Raw genomic sequence first — 24,198 nt, 5'->3', positions numbered from 1 at the left:
AGCTAAGATATTAAGGTAAGCTTGCTAAGAAATTTTAGAGCATGTTTGTAGAAGGAATTATCTCTAAATAAAGCTTAGAACTATGAGTAATATGAGCTTTCAGATGAATCTGGAATTTAGGGTTCAAAAGAGAAGCCCAAGAAGACCAAGCAACTTCTAAGAGAGAAAGGTTCCTAACAACCGAGGTGAGTGGTACTTTCCTTTAAGTCTTAAGCATATCTTTTAGAGTATATTTATATGCTTATGTTAATGAGTAAATAGCTTGAGAATGAGATTATGTGATAGGGATAGTCAGGGGGTCAATAGACCTAGTTTCTGAGCTTCGAATAGAATCTCACAGGATGGTTCGAGGACCGAGAGGTCTAGTTCCCAAGCCTGTGAAAGGAACCTCGTGTGGGATGGTCAGAGAGCTGGCAGGCCTAGTTTCTGAGTCCATAAGTGGGGATCTATGTGCACATAGGGAACAAAGGGAACAAAAAAGAATAAGCATTTGTAGTTAGAAACAGTTAACTATCTACCGTGTGTGTAGATAGAAGTTGAGACCAGACTCATTCAAAGCTGAGGTTTGAGTATTAACCTTATGCTTGTTAATTAGAAGTTGAAATAGACTCTAGAAGTTGGTTACTACTCACTAAGTTTTGTGAAGCTCATCCTTTTCTTTCATGTTTTCTTCCCAGGTAGCAGAAGGTGAGGAGTTCCAGGGTGCTACTAAGGTCAAGGTCTGCCACAGCCACAGTCACACTTCTGGGGTTTTAAGAGTTATGGATGTAAACTTTGTAGTTAAGTCTTGGAGTTGTATAAACATTACTCTGTTGTAATAAAATGGGCCTATTAAATCAATTGTTGTTTATCTCCTTGACTTAGAGTTTATTGAGAGTAAAGAGGTTTAGATGGGCAGTAGGTATCATGAAAAGATGGTATATGTAGTCCTTCACGCCTCTTCTCGGGCTCAGGAGGCAGGCTCAGGGCGGGATGTGACATTTCAAGTGTTACGGATAGTCCTAAGTTACATTAATCGTATCCACAAAAGACTTGAAGTAATGTTGAAACTCATGGATTTCGTGTGGGTATAGGTCAGGTTGTGCGGATAATATGTTCCATGCAGAGGGTAGGTCGTGGATGGTGTGGATGTTCAGTAGAGCTATATGATCTTGCCGAAGGACTTGAGTGTGCGAAAGGGACTTTGCGTGAAAAATAGTTGAAGGAGAAGAGGGTTTCGCATGGCGGGACTTTTGCTAGGGTTTAATTTGATTTTTTTTCTTTTCTTTAATTTGAAAATAAACTAATGTAGTATAGGTGTTCTTAAGGCGAGGCACAGATGAGATATTTCAATCTCTATCCTAGAGAAATTCTCCATTTTCTTTTTTAGAGATCAGGTTCTCCACCAGAAAAAAAAGCTATTCCCTATTAGAAAAAAAAAAAGTCTACATAACAAACATTTAACATCAGTTATCAATTGATATTGTAGCAGTGGTAACAATATTGGTCATAAAAAAAGTCATTATAGCCATTTCCCCTTTTTTTCCAACCGTCATTGTATCACTACAACATATACCACTGTTAATACCATTTAATTATAGCCTTTTATTAAAACAACTATTGATAAATGGGGAAAAATCGGGGAACAAAATATTTTGACCCTCCCAAAATTTCCTCTCATACGCACTAATTTCTCCTTCTCTTGGTAAAGGATAGAATGAACATTAGTGTGTTTCCTAAATTATTCAAACTAGTGTATTCTAGGTGTAGACGTGTAGTTTTTATTCTTCTTAGTTCACTTATTTATGTCTTTAGCATGGAGTTCTTCTGTTGTTAAAGGAAAGAAGTTTATTCGTCAAGTGTTTTTGTTCTAATTTTTTATTTTCCTTTGTTGGGCTTGATATACTTATTATCGGCTGAAAACACACTGCACTATTAATCAGAAAGATCTTTTAGGCTTAAAGTGACCCAGACCCTATAATGAATACCAGATACCACCTTAGTTGAAAACACAAATACAAATCAGTGTGCTGAAAGCACAATCCGTGTGATGAAAATCTCCACCCTACACCTTGACGGCTGTAATTAGATATGAGCACTTCTGATGTTTTATAGAACTAAAATGATTATTCCTATCTTTTCTTTGTTGCAGAGAAAACAGAGAGAAAAGAAGGAGAGAACCTGAGGAAGATGCTGCCGGAAACCGCCTGGACGATGAGGCTACTATCGTCTAACTGATTGGAGGTAAAGAAAGAAGTCGTCTAGACGATAAGGGAAGAGTAGTCTAGACGATGAAGGCTTTACTGAAGATCGTCTAGACGATGGGGTTCGAAGTCGACGATGGTCTATACGATAGAGGTGCTGAGGTAAACGATCAATGGTTAAACGATTCACGATCGATGGCTAAATGGTAAACGATAGAACAAAGAAGATCAGAGAAGAAAATGGACACAATGATTTACGTGGTTCGGCCCAGGATAGCATACGTCCACAGAGAAGCTGATGGAAATTTTTATTAGGGGAGTTACAAGATTGATACGAGATAAGTTGTAAACCTTTCTTGAACACTCTGTATTTTCTACTCTCTTACTTTTACATGTAGTTACAAAATGTATATAAAGGCAGCTTGAATGTAACTGATTTATAACAACCTTGAAGTTGTTTTCATCTTTCTAAAATAACAATATCCACCTTGAAATAAACTTCAAGTGTTTCTTCAGCTTCTCTGAACTGTCTATCTTCTTCTTTAACCTTTGTCTCTCATCTCAAACCCTATAATATCAAGGCACTTATTAAGTTTGAGCTGAGTGACTGTCTTTATCAATTGTCGGAGGCATTCTCTGAGGTATGTACTTTTAGAACTTCAACTTGTTTTGCTTCTATCTGTTCTCGAATGAAATGATATTTAACATTAATATGTTTAGTTCTGTTATGGTACTAAGGATGCTTAGATAAATGTATGGTTCTCTGATTGTCACAAAAAAATTTCATTATTCTGTTTGATCCCGAAATCAAATAGGAGACCCTTTAGCTATAGACCTCATACCACTTAGGTTGGCTCATATAGATAACTTCCTCTAGTAAGCCATGTAGAAAAGTTGTTTTAACATATAGTTGCTCCAGCTCTAGGTTATTTTGAGCCACAATAGACAACAACAATCTGATAGAAATCTACTTGACCACTGGAGAAAATATCTCATTGAAATCAACACTCGACCTCTGTGTAAAACCCTTAGCAACCAACCTAGCTTTATATCTAGGTCCTTGATCATTAAGGAAATCTTCCTTCAATTTGTACACCCATTTGGATGCAATTTCCTTGCATCTTTTTGGCAAAGGTGTCAACTCCTAAGTGTTGTTTCTTACTAGAAAATCAACCTCTTCATTCATTGCTTCTATCCACAACTTAGCTCTAGGATAACTCACTGCTTCTTCAAAGGTTGAGGGTTCTGAATCATTAGATAAATCAGAAACATTCAAAGCTAACTAGTCTTCATAACTTGAAGGTGGCACAATAGTTCTTTTCTGCCTATCTCTAGCTAGGTTGTACCCTCTCAAATCTGGTTCTTCTTGCTCGGGATCAGTAATGACATCTTCTATTTCTTCTTCAAGATAAGGTAGTTGATCAAAAGGTGATTCAGAGCTTGAAGGATCATAACTAGGGATAAGACCTTGCTCCACCTCAATTTTATCATTCTTCATTTGAGGTGCTGTAACATTAGATTTAGATCTCTGCATATACATTTCATCCTCCCTGAAAACAACATCTCTACTGGTGATACATCTCTTCTCTATAGGGTGCCACATTCTAAACCCCTTAACACCTTCTGTGAAGCCCAAAAACATACACTTCACAGCTCTGGCAGCTAATTTTCCTTTACTCTAATGAACAAAGCCAGTGCAACCAAACACCCTTAGGCTATTTAGGCTAGAAGGTTGTTTAGTCCACCTTTCTTCAGGGGTTAGAAGGTTGAGAGATGCATGGGGGCATCTGTTTAGTGTATAAACAGTGTATGAGGCTGCTTCTGCCCAACATTTCTCTAGAAGTATAGCATCTCACAATAGGCTTCTTATTCTCTCCATTATTGTTCTGTTCAATCTCTCTGCCACCCCATTTTGTTGAGGTGTATACCTAACTATCTTGTGTCTAGTAATACCATGTTGTCTACAAAAAATATTAAACTCCTCTGCACAGTACTCAAGCCCATAATTCTTAGACACTTAATTTGACAATTAAATAATTTTCAACCATAATCTTCCATTCTTTGAATTCTTCAAAAACTAAATCCTTATATTTAAGGAAATAGATCCAACTCTTTCTATAATAGTCATCAACAAAGGTAAAGAAATACCTTGTTCTACTTAAGGACTGGAAAGGTGGAGGACCCCATAGGTCCGAATGCACATAGTCAAGGAAGACCTTGGTTGTTTGCTGAGCCTTCACAAAACTCTACCTAGTAGCTTTCCCCATCACACAATGTTCACAAAAGGATGGGCTTTGATGAACTCCCTTAGGTAGAATTCCTTGATTGGCAAGAGATTGTAGTCCTTTGGCACTTATGTGTGAGAGTTTGTGTCAAAGATCTCCTTTAGTAGGCTGCTTCTGAGTTACAATCAAAGCTGAGTGAATTTTCTGAACTCCTTGAACAAAATACACACCATTAATCTTCACCTTTCTGAGGATAGGCTTACTGTTGTTCATGACTTCACAGTTACCTTCCTTACCTTTGTATTCACAGCCAATAGAATCAAGCACACCTAGTGAAATTAGATTTCTCTTCAGCTTAGGCACATGTTTGACATTCCTCAATAGGTTGACTGTTCCATCTTCAAGTTTCAGTGAGATTGAGCCAATCCCAACCACTGGACATGAGTTATTATTACCTATATAGATAGATGCTCCATTCAACTCTCTATAGGTACTAAACTAGTCTTTATGGGGTGTCATGTGGAAAAAACGCCCTGAATCTAGAACCCAATCCAGGTTCTTATCAGCTTCTTCTTTTGCCTTCCAATTAGAGGTAGCCAAAGCATCTGAATAGAAGTAAGAGTCCTCATAAACTCAGGCTTCTCATGACTGATTAGGTTGGACTTTCTATTAAGATTGTGGTTGCTTGTTTTTCTGCTCATTCTTCCACTTCCAAGTTCTACAATCCTTGATTAGATGTCTAAGTTTTTCATAATATTTACATCTAACCTTAGATTTTTATTTCCCCTCTTCAGTTGAGCTTTGTTTTCCTTTTTCCTTATTGTTCTGTTTTGACTTACCCTAGACAAATAAGCCTTCTGCACTAGGCTTGTCTTCCTTACTAGTTATGAGCTCCATTTCTCGGATTTTAAGAGCTGAAATAATAATATCAGTACTTAAGGAATCTCTCCTATATTTTAAGGCAGTCTTCATATCTTTGTAGGAATCCGAAAATAAGTTGAGAAGCACAAAGGCTTCATTATCTACCCCAATCTCTTCTCCTTGAGTCTTGAATTTAGTAATTATCTTCTTGAAATCATCTAGATTCTCTGTCAAGTATTTAGAATCACTCATCTTGAAGATAAAGAACCTTTCCCTTAAGAAAAGTTTGTTGGGTAGATTTTTAGTCTCATATAGCTCATTCAACTTGCTCCATATCTTAAAAGCTATCTCTTGGTCGATCACTTGACTTTGGACACTGTCAGACAAGTTTAAACCAATGTTCCATGAGCAATTAGCTCCATGTTTTTTTTTTTTCTTCTTCAGTTGCAGTGATTGGCAGCTTGGCTGGATCCTCTAGGGCTTTATGTGCCTTTTATTGTCCCAAGATGGCCTTGATCTTGGCTTTCCACAAGCCAAAATCTCCTTTCCCATCGAATTTTTCAATGTCATACCTTGCTACTGCCATATTTGATTCATATTCTATCTGAAAAGCTCCAAGATTTTGCTTATTTAGAATCTTGACTAATCTTGAAGTTTTCTTGCAGGCTCTGATACCACTTGTTGGGTTTGATATACTTATTATTGGCTGAAAACACACCGCACTATTAATCAGAAAGATCTTTTAGGCTTAAAGTGACCCAGGCCCTATACTGAATACCAGATACCACCTTAGTTGAAAACATAAACACAAATCAGTGTGTTGAAAGCACAATCTGTGTGATGAAAATTTTCACCCTACACCTTGACGGCTGTTATTAGAGATGAGCACTTCTGATGTTTTGTAGAACTCAAATGACTATTCCTATCTTTTCTTTGTTATAGTGAAAATGGAGAGAAGAGAAGAAGAGAACCTGAGGGAGATGCTGCCGGAAATCGCCTGGACGATGAGGCTGCTATCGTCTAGGCGATTGGATGTAAAGCAAGAAGTCGTCTAGACGATAAGGGAAGAGTCGTCTAGACGATGAAGGCTTTATTGAAGATCATCTAGACGATGGAGTTCAAAGTAGATGATGGTCTACACAATAGGGGTATTGAGGTAAACGATCGATGGCTAAATGATATATGATCGATGGCTAAATGGTAAACGATAGAACAGAGAAGAAGATGGAGATAATGATTTACGTGGTTCGGCCAAGGATAGGCTACGTCCACGGAGAAGTTGTAAACCTTTCTTGAACACTTTGTATTTTTTACTCTCTTACTTTTACATGTAGTTACAAAATGTATATAAAGGTAGCTTGAATGTAACTGATTTATAACAACCTTGAAGTTATTTTCATCTTTATGTAATAACATCCTTGAATGGGGTAAATAAATGCTACTGCTATATGGTGTTCTATGAACAGATTTGGAAGATGAGGGGTTTTACTAAGATGGTGTTGGTGGGTATTTGGTTTATGCTTGTAAGCCGTTTGATCAAACATCTCTAAAATAATAAACTAATTTTTTTAAGGTGTTTTTGTTCTTCCGTTTTTATGTAAAATAACTATGAAGTTAAGCTCATGTACGATAAAATTATAAGAATTTTTTCCCCCAATGGAATTGATTACGTTTTTTGTTGGCCATTTAACTCAATGGTGAATAGTTTTACTGTTTTAGCTAGGGGATTTGTTGTACTTTCCTACGGATGTGAAGTTTCAATGATGTTGGAAAGCTTTGGAGTTTTAGGATGGAAATAGATATTGTTGGCCACTTGAATTTGTAGGTAAATTCTAGAAACAATCACTTATTGTTAAAACTACTTTTGGTTTTCAATTTTTATTTTTATTTTTATTTTTTTGGATTTTGAAAACATTTGTAAAAATTAAAATAAAGAAGAGAACATAGATCCATAGATAGGAGTTGTGTTTTTCAACTACTTTTGATGTCACATTTTCAAGAATTTATTTGGTTTTTTGAGGTATTCTTTTTGTTTTCTTTTGAAACAACCATTGAAGGTTTGATGGTAGGTGCAATAGTTTATTGGGTCAAGTCGTGGCTTGAGTTTAAGATTGCAATTTTTGGTTCGGATAGGTCAGTCAATAACCACTTGTATATGCTAATTAGCATTTTTATGCACTTTAATTTGGTATTTTTAGTCCATATACTGTATTTTATGTGCTATTGATGTGGCCCCAAAATTGCCATTTTTGTTTCATATATATTTTCTTCATGGATATTTTGTTGCGTTTGTGCATTAGTTGGTTATGAGACATATGAAAGTAACAAAGGGTGAACATTGTAGATCCGATTTTCCTTCATTGTTGCCCAACACATCTATATATGAGTTTGTTCTTTCATTGTTCTTACTATGTAGTAATATGGAGCCCTTGAATTTGTTGTTTTCTTATCTACGGTATAAGGTTAATTTTGTCGTTTTTGTTCTTAATGTTGGAAATTCTTTATTTTGCATTTAGATTTGTAAATTGTTGGCTTGATCAAATGTGTAGTGCTAAAGATATAGACTTTTCTTTAGGTATTGATCTATGTTTTCAAGATTACATCTTTAAAGTAAGTGTTTGCTTCAATCTTCTTCTTTATGTCAAATAACTATGTAAACCCTTGATATTATAGGTTTCTTGAATAAAAGGTAAAGACTATGATTTTCCTATTTTTAAACTTTGGTATATTGTCACATTTGATGAATGAAATTTGAGTTTAATGGTAAATATATGTTCTTTTTGCAGCAAGTAGGGATAAAAGGACTTCTCAGATTTTTTTATATAAATACTAATGGATGCATCATTTTAAAAAGGTGGAGACTACACGATACTTATGTGTCTAAAAAGATGAGGTTGCATTATTTTTTTTCTTTATCATAATGTAATTTGCACAATATGTTGACCCCACAAAAAATATTCTATGGAATGTTGTTGATTGAAGCATCCCATTACGAGCGATATTTATACTATTGAAAATTTATTTTGATATAAATATACTTGCATATAATGTTAAAGATTTATATGATTACAGTTGATTTTATAACTTCATTTGTAAAAAATTTGTTATTGGTATAAAGTGCTCTACAAACTATATACAATTTGAACAAAATCGACTAAAAAGGTGAGATTCAAAATGCAATATGGTTTTTATAGCAATTTTCTTATGATTGTAAAAACTGCAATCGAAAGTCAATTATAGCATTTTTTAATGCTATGAAAACTTTCCAAAACATTAAAATTATGTAGTACAAAATAAATATTTTATAGCTTTTTTTAACATTGAAAAACCCATATGGAAAGTCAAGAACTTTCAATAACATCGGCTACAATAGCATGCCTAAAATGCTATAAAAAAAGTGTTTTATAACAGTTTTTTTACCGCTATAAAAATGCTATAAAAGACCTTTTATAGCGTTTTTTGACAGCGCTATGAAAATTTTTTATAATATTAAATATGTGCTATCAAATTTTGATTTTTTATAGCATTTTTAAGGCGTTAAAAAAACGCTATGGAAAATTGGGGACTTTCAATAACATGGGCCATGACAATATTTTGAAAATGTTATGAAAAGTCTATGATAGCATATGTTTAAAGCTATCGAATGTGATATTTGTTCTAGTGTATTTATGCGCATTTTTCCTTTTATCGAAATTGAAGGTCTAATTTCTTGTAGTGCTTAATTAAAAAGAATACATGCATTAAAATAACCAATAAATCATTGGGACTAACAATAAATAAATCCTATTAATATAGCTCAAAAATGTGCTAGCTATCCCCTATTAGACTCAAATGTACGGCAGTTTTTTGTTTCAAATGCTCATTAATTATTTATATGTATGATGTAGTTGCCAAGAATTCATTTCCTCTCTCATATTTTTTTTCAAACTTAGTTGAAATTGACGATAGAAGAAACTCAGAAGAACCTTCAGATTTCAATGCATTCACACTTCAAATTTTGGCCTTATAAATAGGCTAGTTTTTGGTTCTCAAACATCCAGAAGTCACAACAACCTTGATTTTCTTGGTTATACAAAGAAGAATTTGGAGAAGAAATCAAAGCTTTTATTTGAAGATGGAGAAGCTCAGCTTTCATGTGTTGTTTTGCTCATTTTTCTGTGCCGTTCTTTTGGTTTCATGGCCTGCAATGTCTCAAGAAGTTGGTAGGACTCATGCCTCTCTTATTATATGATTAGTCTTCTTTCCTTTTTCCTTTTTATTTTTGTTTGTTTCTTTCTTGAAAAATTATATTAAAGGTTGTTGAGATTTGTATTTGCTGCCTATTTCTCTGCAAAATTTTAAAATGAACATTTTTAATCTTTGCTGTCAGAAAAATGGTCTATTAGAGACTAAGAATGTTCATTTGTAAATTTCATAAAGATGACATATAGACACGAAATCCAAATTTCATGTACGAAAAATGTGGTTTGTCTTTCTTTTTATCATTTTCTATTTATCTAAGTTCCCTTTCGATAACATTTTTTTTTATTTTGATTTAAATATTGATGTTGTGTATATAAGTATTATATAAGTATATAAGTATTAGATGACTTCTAGCTCAAATAATTTTTCGAGATGTTTAGACTATTAGATTACATTATTAAAACGTGTTTTTGTAAAACATTAAAAAGAAAACACAAGTGATTTTAGAATAAGTCCAAAAATGTTGATCGAAAACATAATTTTCTATTTAAAAATGCATATGCATAAAAAAGAGAGTTTGTTTCCCAATGGTTGAAATTGAATGGATAATACCAACAATAACCGTAATAACAACAACAATAATTATTATATGTAGTTCTTTTTACATTCCCATCTTACTCTATTTTTCTTTATTTATTTAAGCAAACTGTCGTGACGATTTTTTTTGGCTACTCTGGGTAGTAATTTTTGGATAGGAATAATTTTATTTAAGTAATTTTAAGGTGAATGAAATTGAAATCAGGTGAAGATAGTTATAATTCAAACATTTGAATTGATTCTAATATGAAAATTTAAGGTTCAAATTAACATAGTTATTAGTTTATTTTTTTGTTTATTGACAAAGCTCCATGTTTGAGTATAAATTGATTTTTTTTTAAAAAAAAAACGAAATTCTTATATAGAGAGAGACAAAAATAAAAATTTTATAGAATAATTATTGGGAAATTTTAAAAAATGGAAGAAAAAGGGAAACTATTTACACAAAATAGCAAAACTTTAATCTTATTTTATAGAGGCTGACAGATGCTCGTAGAAGTTTATCAGTGTCTATCAGTAATAAAAGCTAATAGAAATCTATCATTGATATTCTATGAGCTCCTATCAGTTTTTTTTTTTTTTTTTTTTTTTTGCTATTTGTGTAAATAGTTTGACATTTTTTTTTTCTATATGTGAATATTTTCCATAATTTTATTATTAAATGGAGAATTAATGATTAAGACTGGAAGTCAACTGAAAAAGTCAATCAAAGGATGATTTCATTTGATTTCCAAAATGTCATTTTTCTAGTAATATTTTGTTTTTCTTTCAAATAAAAACCATGGTTAATTTGACTTCAATATTTGTGGAAAAAAAAAAAGTAAAATGGACTTTACTTACCATTCCATTTGATTGTCTTTCATATGCATGCAGAAAATCAGAAAGAGTTTGATTATAATAACAAGGGAAAGAAAGGACCTGCACATTGGGGAGATCTTAAACGAGAATGGCATAACTGCAAGACTGGACGCATGCAATCTCCTATTGATTTGTTGAATAGAAGAGTCCGTATTGTATCTCATTTTACGGACCTTAAAATCGACTATAAACCTTCCAATGCAACTCTTAAAAACAGAGGACATGATATAATGCTAACAACAATAACATTAGTTAGCATTTTTGTGTTTTTTATCTGTTTTAAAAGAGACATTCATCTTTTTTGTGTTAAATCATATTTGATTCAACTTTCAATCTCCTTCTTTTAAAATATACAAATTAGGGGATTTCAAAAATAGAAAAATAAGGAAAACTATTTACATGAAATAACAAAATTTTAATTTTGTTTGGTAAAGGCTAATAGAGGCTGATAGAAGTGTGTCTATTCATGTCTATTAGTGGTAGACGCTGATAGACATGTAAATTTTAATTATCGGTTTTTTTTTTTTTTTTGCTATTTCTGTAAATAGTTTGACATTTTTTCCATTGGTAAAAATTTTCTTAATATTGTTATACATAAAATAAAAATATGATAATTGAGCTGAATCTAAATTTTGTATGTATATTGAGATGAGTGTAGTTAAAATGGGGTGGTAAGGCTGGACATATGGAAGTAAATGGAACTCGATATTTTCTATGACAAATTCATTGGCACTCACCCTCTGAGCACACTATCAATGGAAGAAGGTTTGCTTTAGAAGCTCACTTAGTGCACCAAAGCCAAACCGGAAAGGTTGCTGTCATTGGAATTCTCTATAATATTGGACGACGTGACTACTTCTTGTCCAGGGTAAAGTTTCATAATCTAAGATACCATTTAAAGATTAGGTTTAATCTAATTAACAAAGTTTTCAATTTGGTATTGGTTACTTCCCTTTTCAGATGAAACAACATTTGGAAGAAATATCACATACAAAGAAACATAAAGTATTGAATGTGGTCAATCCATCGTTGCTAAAGATGCGAAGCAGTTTATATTATAGATATATTGGCTCTTTAACGGTTCCTCCTTGTTCTCAGAATGTACTTTGGACCTTGGTCAGAAAGGTATTTTCCAATAAAATCTATCCATCTCTAATCTTTTTTTATATATATAAGCTATTCCATTATTCTCTAATGTGTCTTGTCTTTCTGTCTCAATTATATTCTTATGTATTTTTCAGATTAGGACTGTTGCACCCGAACAAGTAAAGTTGCTTCGCGTGGCCGTTCATGATGTAAGTGACATAGCTTTTAAAAGGTTACATTTGATAACACTTTGAATCTCGTTTGATAACTATTTTGTTTTTTGTTTTGTTTTTTTTATAAAATGTAAGAAAACGTGAGGATATAGCTAGGATTAATTTTTAAAACCAAAAAGAAAAAAATTAAATAGTTTTCTAATTGGGTGTAAGTTTTATAATTTGATTTCGTGAAAAGTATAATTATATTAAGGCATATTTTAAGTTTTATAATATTTTCGTCTTGAACACTTTGTGAGTTTATTTATTTTAATTACAAGGCCTTCAAACTTTTACTTCCTTGGTTTATGACATACAATTGTAATAATCTTTTTTTAATTAATTTTAAGATATAAACATAATAATATGGTTTAAATTATTTTGTATGTGCAGGACTCGGACACTAATGCAAGGCCTTTGCAATCTCTCAATAATCGAAATATTCAACTTCGAATCAAATTAAACATAGATGGAGGAGAAGAATGATTCATAAACACATACATACGACAAATATTTCTGCTTTTTTTTCTCAATACCATGTTTTTATTTCAGATATGATGAATTTGTTATGATTTTTATAATATACTCAACAATAAAATCATTTTTTGAATTTAATAGTGAATATTAATCCATTTATTTGATTATGATGTTCAAATATGTTATGTGACGTCCTCATATTTTAGCATAAATTAGGGAACATTATTAAACTTTTCTTACAGAATCAATGGGGCTCGTTCATAGAACAACAAGGTTATTTATCAATTATATAATACCCCAAATTTTAGCCTATATCATGTAATGCAATTAACCAACCCTTTAAATCTATGTGTGTCTTAAAGCTGGTGCCACTAGAAGAAAAATGAATTTCCATGATATAAAAGCATGGCCAAATTAAATTAAAGGTCATAGTGTAACAAGTGTCATAAAAACCAAAAGACATGTCAATGTCTAAACTCAACCTCCTGGTTAATTTTCTTTAAGGGACAGTTGCAAATATAAATATTAGACTCAAAGTATTAACAGATATAATATAATGTAAAAAAAAATTACAAATATGGTCAAATTTAAATATTCTATCAGTGATAGACCATGTCATTGATAAATGATGATATACATTTGGTTATTATTCTTAAAATGCTACCAATTGCAATTATTCTTTCTTTAAATTAATAAGGCATCAAAAAATTTCCTTTTAACGGCCTCTAACAAAGCAATCTCATTCTTATGCAAGTTATTCTAATAGTCATGCAACCAAGGGTGTAATACAAGTTTTACACTCGAGTTTAAGTTCAAATAAATTTATCAATTAACATTTGACCAAAATATTGAAAAGGGTAACACCTTTGATGAAGTTAGACATGTATATTTACAACACATAGACATTCAAATGTGCATGATTTGATGTTACGCACATCCTATCCTAGATTATCCATCTCAACCAAGAATATGACGTGTCGACCATAGACTCCAATTAAGATATGAAATCTATTATCAAAATTATTAAAATAAACTCATTTGAAAACAATAGGTCGCTAGCAAAACTTTACTAAATAAAAATCTATAAACAATTCGACAAAATTTTGTTTGAAAATCAAATAAATCAAATCAGAAAATAAAACATACTTTTAAGTAACTGAGTTTAATTGCACAGAAATCATTAATCATTTCAGAACTCAACAACCCCAATATAACTATATATATAAAAGTCTCAAATGTTTTTAGGAAAGACCTGGACTTTGTCGGTGGGTCTCTGTCATCGTCGGTGGTTGGTCTCTTTCGTCCAATCGTTGTCCTGGACGTTGTCCGATCGTTTTCGTGGGCGTTGTCGTGGGTCTCTGTCATCTTCAACAACGTTGCCCGATCGTTGTCATGGTCTCTGTCACTGGCGTTGGTTGGATCTGTAGATTTGGGTCACGGGCATTGGCGGGTCGTCCCTGGAGTGGTGGAGTTCGCCGTCCGTAGAGTCCGTAGATATCATCGTTGAGGTGGGTCGTCGTCTGTAGACCTGTAGATCTCTTCTCGCCGTCGGTGTGTCCAGCTTTTCCGATCCGGTGGGTTTGTAGATTCTGTAGATTCAAAACTTTCTCCCAATCTCTCTCTACTCATACTCAGTGAATTATTAGATTACTTTTTCACGATTTGCTTGCCCTTTCTCTGTGTTGTATTTTCTTTTTTTTTTTTTTTTTTTTAAGATTTTTCATTTTGGTTGATTGCGAAAAATAGATTGAAAATTAAAATTTGTTAATTAAGGTGTTTGTTTGTTGTGTTTGTAATGTCGTGATAATCTAATTTGTTGATTAAGGTGTTTGTTTGTTGAAAAATGAAATGGTTGATTATGTCCATAGAATATGGAAAGAAGGGTGTGATTTAATTTAGTTATCTGCCAATGTAAATGATTGTTAGCTTAGGCATCAACTATAGAGTTATATCCTTTTTTATTTGGTGTGATATTGTTCACTCAAATAAAGAGAGGAAATTATTTGTATTGTAATGCAAAATATCTTGTTCACTTTCATTTATAATAGCAAGAGGCTGCCCTAGAACTTTTGCATGCTTACCTGCTAAGCTATGTAAAATCTCTACTTTTTCTTATAGAACGTGTTCATCAATCACTTCTTCTTGGCATATATTTTTGATAATTCCTTGCTTTTTAGACCATAAAGTTCATCTATTTCTTCCTTTTATAACTGTAAATTTTCAATTAGAAGCCCCGTATGTAAAAGCTATTTGTACATTATTTCATCCTTCAAATGTCAGGTTAGGTTTTAGACAATGCAACACTTGTTGTGTCGAGTTGATCTCTTAATGAACAGCCTATGAGCAAAGCAAGAGCTAAATCATATTGAATTGTGCCGCCCCCCGTGTGATTCTACATTGGATCATACTATTGCATTTCCCTTTCTTTCTTTCTTTTTTTAGTTTACTTTGATCTTATACTTGGAATTTAGTTTAGGATTAATCTCTCCATCTTTCCTTTCTTTCCTTTTAAGAAGGTTGATAAGTTGAGAAGGTGCATCTAACATAAAAGAGACTTCATAACAACATTAATAACAAGTACAAGATAGTATTTATTTGAAGCTTATCTTAAAAGTCTATTTGTTGTAAAGTTTTAGATTTAGATTTAGTGTTGGATTGTTTTGACTATCATGCAGTTATGGGAATCGTAGCTTAGTTGTTATGGTTTTCATTGAGTGGTTTATGGTAGTGGAACTTCTTAAGTATCCTTTGGTAGTTTATGTTTATGCATTATTTATCTAAATGAATGCATTGTGGGTTAGGTAATTCTTCATTATCATCGTCGAGTCTTTTGTTCTCTCTTGTTTAACCTGCATTGTGGATTGAAAGGTGGAATGGTTCGAGAAGAACATTTTGAAGAGGGGTTGTACCTGAGACTACTACAAAGAAGGGAAAGGACTACCCCGTTGGCCCTATTCTTCTTGGATTCTTCATTTTTGTCGTCATTGGATCATGTGAGTTTTAGATTTTGGATGCTAATTTCCTCCTTTCCACTTTCATATATTTATGCTTATGTTTTGGCATATTTTGGATTTTTATTCTGTGATTCGAGCTTTTGTGTATTGTTTATAATAAGAACATGATTTTGTGTGGTTTCAAGTGTTTTGTGAGAGAGTCTTGTTTCTGGTTGGTTTGTTTCTAATTCTTGGAATTGTTTGTTTGTGCATTTGAATTTTCTTCATATTTTTCATCTACTTTGTTTGGGGTTATTGTATTCTCTTATTTTTTTTTCATCGAGATCTTGTTTCTTTCACCATTCGGATTAGTGATTAGTGCATAAGCTGATAGGCTAAAATTGAGAAGTAATCTTGTTTTTTTTCAGAATTTATTCTTATCAATTAGCTTTAACTCTTTGGATATTGTTTTGTTGAAGTTTTACCTAGACTTGGATTAGCTTGCCTCTTGCTAGTAGTAGTTTAATGGGAGATAAATAAAAAATCTAAGCTCCTAAAAGTTAAGAAGACAATTTTTTTTACTTTTGGATGAGCATTGCTATGAAAACATGTTTAAATCTTCTCTCTTTCTTCTTTTAGCAACAATTCTCTTAAGTCTTATGCAATTCATTCTCTTCATTCGTCTGCAATGAATTGCCCCCAAACAGCAAAAAATGATCTCAATGGCTAGTTTAACTCTTTACAACAGTCTTTAAAACAAACTTTGAACAACTCTACATGTAATATATAAGTAGATATACATTCAAACAAGTTTACACAATCTTCATTTTAAAAGAAATGTAAAGATAGAAGTCTTATCTTCTTTTAAAAGCCTTCAATAAAATCTGTCTTTTTCCTTTCTGTGGATGCAGGTTCCATTGGCCGAACCACGTATATCATTGTCTTCATCTTTTCTTCATCCTTCATCTTCTTCATCTGTATGCTTGAAACTGTTAACAAATCTTGCAAAACACCATTGAAACCAGAATGGAGTTTAGAGAGAAGTGAGAGCTTCTGAGCTCCTTTAGAGAGAGAAAGTAATTTCATTTACCAAGTTAATTTCCATCAGATTCTTTTTCTTCTCACCAGAACAGTTAAAGTGGTTTTCACCACGTGGTCATCTCCCAGCTCAATGGCATGGTTGTTTCTCATCCTTTCGTTTTATCTACCTTTCTTTCTTCGCGTGGATTAGCTTTCAACTTGATTTGTGATGGAGTATATTAACATGCAGCGGAGAAAATCAGAATAAAAAAGCACTCTAATTATACTTCATTTTGAGTTTAAAACATGCTTCAAAGTAACTATTACAGAAGAGGGTTTGCTGAACACAATACCTTTTAAGAAACCTCTTCTACACCAGCTGAGTTCCACGTAAATGTGTTTCAATCTACAAGTAGACCAACACGAAGATCTTCTCTACTATTCTCTTGCAATGATTGTGTGGTGGAAACACTAAATTGAGCTGGATTTTATGAAGATATGAAGAGGGCTTGGAGGGTTTCGATTTCCGCAGAGTTCTTGAAGGAGTTCTTGAAAGCTTAATCTCATTATTCAACCCAGCACTTTAATTTATAAAGCTTTCATATTGCAAATTCATAGCTTGCATGAAGGCCAGTTCCTACTTCTCTGACAAAATGGAATTTGATGAATAAGGTGTTTTGCACCATAGTGAAGATTTCCAATTTTCAATTGTTTTTGTTTTCAAATTTAGTTTTTCAAAAAATGATTTCTAAAACAAATTTTTAAATAAACCAATTTATTTAGTTTTATAAAATTAATTCAATTATTTAAAATAAAACTAACTAATTAAACCTTTTAATTAATTTTGTTAATTTAATATCTAATATTAAATTAATAAAATACCAATTCTAATATAAAGAAATTAATTTTATACAATTAATATTTAAATCATATTTTAAACATTAATTGATTCTCTAATTTCGTTTAATTTCGATAAAATTAAACATTTCAATTCTATCGAATACAATGAATAGAAACCCTAATTGAATTTGAACATTTCAAATTCCAAATCCTAATTTCAAATCTTATCAAGATTACTCAATTTACTAATCTAAATTACGAGCTAGTAGAGGGACCTTATGAACTTATAAATTATGAGCTCCAACAATTGGTTATTAATTTGTTAAACTCTTTAAACCAAATTAATTACTATTCGTTAACTTCCAAGACATTCTACTATAGCTCAATAGTTGCACTCTTCTCACTATAAATATATTTATGTCTATTTTAACCATAATCGGTAAATCATTCTTTCACAGGTTGTTCGTATTTACAGTTGGGTCAAAGATTACCATTTTACCCCTGTAATTACATCTTGCTCCTTAAGCTCCCACTGATCCTCCATTGAACAATTGGTTTATAGTCCAACTTATAAATCATAACCCTCTCATCTATGAAAGGATAGGGTGTCGTTGTTCAAGACAAGACATCAGCGCTTAAGATAACAACCCATTTGCTAACCCTAAATCGGGTAGGAGTGAATTCCGATATCTATCCAGTCTTATCCCAAAAAGGGAGGCTTATTGAGCAGTGCTGTTGGACTACTTTCACCTATGCAGATCAAAGGATAATCCTGAATAAATAGGAATTTACAGTTAGCTCAGGATTAAGATCAAGTTACCCTAGGTCATTGAGTTTGAGATAGTCAATTTTAATAATAAATGGTTGTTATAAAGAAAAGTGACTATTTCGAGGTCCGGTCTTATGCAAACTTATTGCACAGGATGCCCCCACTCACATGTCTCTACATGAATGATTTTTGGATCACATCATTTGTATCAGTATACAAAATGGGTCGCATCCAATAGTATTACCAAGATGAGGTACCAAATTTAATCCATATACTTATAGACCATTTTGGCTACATACTAAAACTTCATCCATTTTTATGTCGCCACATAAAGTTAAAGTATTCGTGTTATAGCCAATGATTCGTTTAATAGATTTTCATAAAATGATGCAATATCAATAATAATTTATTGATTAAGAAACTTAACAACATTTTTATTGATAAATATAATATGTTAACAATATTTACGAATTGCGAGTTTAGGACATTGCCAATAATTTGGGCCTGAAAAAATACAAACACGAGCCCAACATTTTACAGCTTCCTTAATTTGGAACTTCTTCAAGTACAGATGGCCAAAATGTTTTGTTACAAGCCTATTCAATTTCTTCTCCCATCGCACAAGGTATGTAGGTTCTCGTAGCCCATCAAGCAAATAGGAATCTGATTCGGCTTTTAGGACACATCTTCGATGTTCTTAAATATCTCCCACCAGATAATGCCACATTTTCAGTCTTGAGACATTGCAGCCCATGAAACCAAAAGAAAGGCACAGAAAAATGAGCAAAACAACACATGAAAGCTGAGCTTCTCCATCTTCAAATAAAAGCTTTGATTTCTTCTTCAAATTCTTCGTTGTATAACTAAGAAAATCAAGTTTGTTGTGACTTGTGGATGTTTCAGAACCAAAAACTAGCCTATTTATAATGCCAAAATTTGAAGTGTGAATGCATTGAAATCGGAAGCTTCTTCTGAGTTTTTTCGATCGTCAATTTCAACTTTGTTTGAAAAAAAAAAAAAGGAGAAAGGAAATGAATTATTCTTGGCAACTACATCACATATATAAATAATTATTGGGCACCGGAAACAAAAAGCTGCCGTACAGGTTCTTCTACGAGTAAATAGAGTGGTCCTTGAGGTTTTTGTGTCTAATATATTAGATAGCTAGCACATTTGTGAGTTATTTTTCTAGGGCTTATTTATTGTTAGTCCCGGAAATTTGTTGGCTATTATTCATTTGCATAATTTTTTTTATTTAACCAATCCCTACCAGAAATTTGATCTTCAATGTCGGTAAAAAAAGGAAAAATATGCCTCTGACCGATATGGTTATGAAGGCTACAATATCAGATGACAACTGACATTTTTAATGTTTGTCATTGTAGAACTGTTTTTCCTTTTTTTTTTTTTTTTCTAAGCTCCTTATCCTTTCCCATTTCCCACCTACGCCTCTAGGTCATGAATGTTCTAATAGTTATGTTGGAAAGTTATAATGTTGCAATATTTAAATTTTAATTTTAAAAGTTTATGGAGATTTAAAATTTTTATTATTTTTTACCCATAGAATACTCTTGTTTTTATTAAGAAATTTTATAATATATTATTTAAATGGAAATTGAATTGAAAATGCTCCTTTCAAAAAATCGAAAATTTTTCAACATGTGGTTGAAAAAATAAGAAGCTAAAGAAAAGAATAAATTAAAAAAGACAAGTTGGAGAATTTGCTTGTGCAAAACCCAATTCCCACGATAGTAAATGGAGAATTTCTCTACAGGGAAGATAGAAATATCTTGTCCTTGCCTCCATCTTGTGGACACCTCTACTTCTACGATTTCTTTTCAAATTAATGAAAAGAAAAATAATGAAATTAAATCTTAGTCAAAGTCCCTCAATGCGAAGCCCTCTTCTCCTTCTACTCTCTTTCACGCAAAGTTCCTTTTGCTTAACACTTACCCACTTCCATTGGATACCCACTTCCAATGGATCTGTGTTTTACGTTATCGATTCTTTAATAACATCAAATCTATAAGTTTGGTTAAGGTCGGCCGATGATTGGACAACAAGGCTTCAGACTCTTTGCAGAAAAATTCAGTAGATAACATTACTCTAAATCTTTTGTGGATACGACTAATGTAATTTAGGATTATCCGCAACACTTTAAAACCTTTATTTATAGTTTCAGCCTCTTTCAAATACTTTCAGCGAGTTTTCGGGACTGCTCAATGTTATTCAGTGTGCAATAACTTTACTTTAAATGCCTTTATCTGTAGCTTAATGTATATAGTATATGCTTTGACTCTCTTTTATGCATTGTAGAAACTTGTTCCTATATCTGTTTATGTTCTTAAATACATGGTATATGCTTTTGTTTCATTTTTGCATTTGATTCTTTTGTGGCTATAAGAATATAAAATAGCTTCTTTGTCGTTTCTTTAGCAAGGAAACAGGTTTGCACCTTTCTTTGGTGGTTTGTGTAAATATAAGCTTCATACTTTCTGCAATTTCTCTTTAGGTATGATTAATTTATTTTTAAATTCTCTATTTCTTAGACAAACATATCTTCTTTCTAGTTTTCATGAGATAAGAACTACATAGCCCTCCTAGTAGACAATCAATTATTCAATTTTTAGAGTATACAATTTATTTGAACACTTTCTCTTTTATGCTATGGATTTCACTCTTATTCTCATAACATAGTTTTGACACTTAGCCAAATTCTTTTACTCAAATCTACTATATCTTTCAACACTTCGAAATTTTCTTAAATACTTTTACTTCTTGCAAAGCATAGTTTAGGTACTTAGTCAAACTTTTTTCTTCCAAGCCTTCGAGTCTGAGTTTATTTCTAAGAATCCTGTGAGGACTCAGGTGTTACAATGTATATATTGATGCATGTACCTTATTGATAGGTTACTCTAGAAACAATTTATTACTTTTTTTATTGTGAATTGGTGTAATAAATATTAGTTAATTTTTTTTTGTTTATTGAAAGTTTATTTGTGTATAGAAAAGTAATTGAAATTTTATTTTGTGCATATAAAGGTGAAAGAAATATATTGTTGGTTTGTCACATGTGTTTTTACAATAACAAACATGACAGTCATTGCCTTTAAAAAAATATATTTAATGTCAGATACACTCATTTAATGTTGGATAATGACTAACATCAAACGTGAACCAACATGATAGGTTAAAAATGTGGTCACTCTTTAATGTCAGTCAATGCTCAGCATAAGTCCATATAATAAGTCTGAATATAATAACACTTTCATCAAGATCACCTATCCGTATAATAACACTTTCATCGATGTGGATCACCTATCCGTCATCGTGCCTTTTTTAACATTGACAGACGTTAAAGCCAAATTGTATATTAGTGAATTGGAATATAAGTAATTAAATTTGATCAAAATGTATGTAATCAAGGAATTTTGGAGCAATTGGAGAACAAAACATTGGGAAATAAAAGTTGAAAAGTGAAGTTTAGCATTTCAACGCTTGGAGTGGTTATTGGTGATCAAATGCTGTTCCTGCATCGATACAATATCATTACGAAACAAATGGAATTTGAAGGCTCGAGATCGTGGATATTGCTTCGGGAGCAAATGATTGATACGTCGACACTACGAAACAAATATCAACTATCACATATGAAAATTTGAAGTTCTAACTTCATGAAAAAAATGAATATATAATTATTATCAAACTATGTTCATGTCAACAAATTTTTAAAGGTTTGACATTATAAAATAACTCGAGATATTCAAGTTCCGTCATTTTAGATTAATATATATTTTTTTATTAACTAATTTATAAACATGTTTAGAGATATTTGGATACCCTAGACTTGTTTTGTACCATTAGTTTATGTATGGGAATATTTATGATTATGTGTTATACTAATAAACGGTCTAATCAATACTTAGGTTACACAATCATTTTGGTCAACGTTCATTTAAAATTTTATGTTTTTATCAATTTGATTTACCATATTTTATTTTTTATCTTGTAGAATATAAATTTATATTAATTTTGAGATGCTTAAAAACATTTCATATGTAATGTTAATTTCAAGTTTAGATTTTCTTATTTAATAGGTTGAAGAAGTTTGACTCAAATACCTCAGATTTTCGATTTGTTTATAACTAACATTCTGTAACGGTGAGCTGGTATAACCTTATAAATACCACTGATTTCGAATTCAAAAGAGAGAGTTATCATCATTTCTTAGTTTTCTGCAAACAAAAATTTGTAAGCAATTTTCATTAAGTAAAAAGATTTCAGATCTTCCCGTGGACGTAGGCATTTTTGCTGAACCACGTAAATACTGTGTCTCTTTTCTTCTTCCCTTATCTTTCTGGTTCAATTGAGTATTTTCTTACTGCAAATCAAGCGTCGATCGTTTACATTATAAATTGCATCAAGTAATCAAGTTATCGAGTGAATCGTGCATCAATTCATCACTATCGAGTAGGTCCGAGTACATTGTTTTCACCTTCGAGTTGCACCAAGTATCATTGAAGAACTGTCGAGAACGATCGAGTATTAACTATGTTATCATCGAGTTGCATCGAGGATTTAACAGAGACCGATAAGACGAGAATGGAATTCTGATTGAGGATAGAGAAGCGAACAGTCTAGCGTCGAGTTCTGTGTATCGAGGATATGGCAGAATTGATTTGAGCCATTTCTTCATCTCTTCAACGGTGATCTTGAGTATTTGAGACTTGTGAAGGGTTATCAGCCCAACAATTATTGCTATTAGAGTGCTTAAAGGTCATTAAAGTCATCCTTCTTGGAGCTTTAAGATTTTCAAGAAATCAAGACTCAATACTCGTTTGATTCAAAAACGGTCGTTGCAAGGTATGAGATCGAGAATGTTAGCCCAACACTATGAAAGCCCAACATCAAAGCCATTCTTGGACAGCAACGAGCACACAAGGCCCATTTGGACCCATCAACACTTCCAACCACCATATCAGCACAAGAAAGAGTAGACATGGAGCTCACAACATATGGGACTTTGGTCCTGAATCTTAGTGACAGTATTCTGAGGCAAGTAATTGATCAAGACACAACCTACAAGATGTGGGTCAAGCTAGAAGGTCTGTTTGCCATAAAGGATCTCCCCAAAATGATGTATCTCAGGGAGAAGTTCTTTACATTCAAGATGGATTATGCCAAGCCTCTTTCAGAAAATTTGGATGAATTCAAGAGGATAGTCTCATAGTTCAAGAACCTTGGTGAGAAAATTGCCAATGAGAATGAGGCTTTTGTGCTATTAAACTCTCTACCCGAAGCCTATAAAGAGGTGAAGAATGCGTTGAAGTATGGCAGATAATTAGTCACCATTGATGCCATCATCTCAGCATTCAGAACAAGAGAACTAGAACTTCGGTCAGTGAAGAACGAGCAGCTTAATGCAGAGGAGTTGTTTGCCAAGGGGAAGAACAAGCAGAACCAGTCTAAGGGTAATAAAAACCAGTCAGGTGAAAAGCACAAGCCAAAAGACCAAGTTGAGATGGAATTACTGCAAGAAAAAAGGTCACCTTATGAGAGATTACTGCAGTCTAAAAAGGAAAAACCAAGAAAAAGAGAAGGATTAGAAGGGGAAATAACCAAAACTATCACTGATTGAAGGTTCCTATTTTTAATCTGATGCCTTAGCCTCCACCAGAAATCAAACCAACCAAACCAGTCCTCGTGGGAAGCATGATTGGGTACATAGGCAACAATAAAGCCTGCAAAATAAAGTAGTTAAGTGCCTTTAAAGCTAAAGGGCAGATCAATCAAGTTTCTCATAAATGTTAGATATGTACCTTTGCTAAAGAGAAACTTGATATCTCTGGGCATGTTGGACTCCATTTGGTGTGAATGGAGAGGAAAATGTGATGCTCTTGAAGTGATCAAGGATTCCAAAGTTGTGTTGGTTGGTGAGAAGGTCAATGACCTATA

General features: G+C 32.6%; 1 long non-coding RNA gene and 1 pseudogene across 2 annotated transcripts; both read left to right on the top strand.

Annotated features, from left to right (window-relative positions):
- Positions 1-9,300: 9,300 nt before the first annotated feature.
- LOC120083383 (alpha carbonic anhydrase 7-like) lies at positions 9,301-12,836 on the top strand (annotated as a pseudogene). The gene is made up of 6 exons (XR_016531384.1): positions 9,301-9,471; positions 10,922-11,157; positions 11,565-11,774; positions 11,867-12,031; positions 12,148-12,201; positions 12,598-12,836. The product of XR_016531384.1 is annotated as an alpha carbonic anhydrase 7-like (transcript).
- Positions 12,837-13,918: 1,082 nt separating this feature from the next.
- On the top strand, positions 13,919-16,817 carry LOC120083462 (uncharacterized). The gene is made up of 3 exons (XR_005483428.2): positions 13,919-14,255; positions 15,550-15,674; positions 16,526-16,817. It is a non-coding gene; the product is annotated as an uncharacterized LOC120083462 (long non-coding RNA).
- The last annotated feature ends 7,381 nt before the right edge of the window (positions 16,818-24,198 follow it).

The sequence above is a fragment of the Benincasa hispida genome, chromosome 8 (genome assembly GCF_027475165.1).
Source record: "Benincasa hispida cultivar pf3 chromosome 8, pf3_genome.v1.1, whole genome shotgun sequence".
Classification (NCBI taxonomy): domain Eukaryota; kingdom Viridiplantae; phylum Streptophyta; class Magnoliopsida; order Cucurbitales; family Cucurbitaceae; genus Benincasa; species Benincasa hispida.
This window is presented reverse-complemented; position numbering and strand designations above follow the sequence as displayed.